A 1,236-nucleotide genomic window follows, 5' to 3' on the forward strand; every position below is an offset into this window, starting at 1 on the left:
TTTCTTTTTTAAGATAAATTAAAGAAGGAATACATAACAGTTGTCTAAGGAAATTACTCTCTATATTAAAGGAATATAGAACGATTATGTAAGGTAATAACACAATTTTAGTGTTTTTTACACAAGACTAGTATTCTATGTTTCAATAAACGATTTGACAATTATAGAGTATTTACAAAAATTCTAGTAATTATTATATTGGGTTTGGGTGTACATATTATTGTGGTAGTACGAACTGAAATATTGAGGTACTTTATTATAATGTTGTGACATTAATGATCCAGAGGGACGTAGCTAATGCCAAAAAAAAGAAAAAAAGAGAGGGTAGTACGAAATCATGTTCTCTTGTCTGATGTAGGTGGTCAAGAATTGAAGAACCACATGATGTGATTAGTTTGGAAAGTTCGAAGTATTACATTAAATTAAAATGAAAAGGCAACTACAGTATTTTTTTAAAAATCAACTTTCTAATCACACCAATCTATCTTCTATATATTATACTAAAAGAGAGGAAATCAATGTGATGATGACAAATGTCACTCATTGATTGGCCTCTCTTGTAAATATAAAAAAATTAAAAAATAAAATAAAATACTTGATTCTATAATTATTTTGTTAAGATTTACCTCAAAAATATATTTGGTTCTCTTTTCCACAAAATAAAAAAAGATTTCATTCTATACATAAGGAATACACTTTTAAATTATATACTGTATCTTTTCTATATTTGGTAACAAATATAATCAATATAAGATTATCTTTTTATTAAAAATTAATCTATTATACGGATTATTGTAGTCTACTTATTTGTATTTCGTACTTGCATATTTTGAATACAAATAAATTAGAAAAAAAAAAATGAATAAGAGTGTATAAAAAATTACAATAGTACACACTCTATAACATTTTAACAGCTAAATGCGATCATTATAAAAATTCAAGAGTAGCCTACTTATTTGTATTTCGTACATATATAATTCGAACACAAATAAATTATAAAATCAATCAAGTATGAATAAGAGTGTATAAAAAATTACAATAGTACGTACTCTATAACATTTTAACAGCTAAATGCGATCATTATAAAATGGCATTGATTTTACTATTTTATACGTAGTATATTTAGCAACTAAATGAGATAATTATAACCGTCATTGATTGTACTATTTTGTACTCCGTACATAGTATATTTAACAACTAAATTCAATAATTATCACCGTAATTGATAGTAATATT

Source organism: Spinacia oleracea, chromosome 2, assembly GCF_020520425.1.
Source record: "Spinacia oleracea cultivar Varoflay chromosome 2, BTI_SOV_V1, whole genome shotgun sequence".
NCBI lineage: Eukaryota > Viridiplantae > Streptophyta > Magnoliopsida > Caryophyllales > Amaranthaceae > Spinacia > Spinacia oleracea.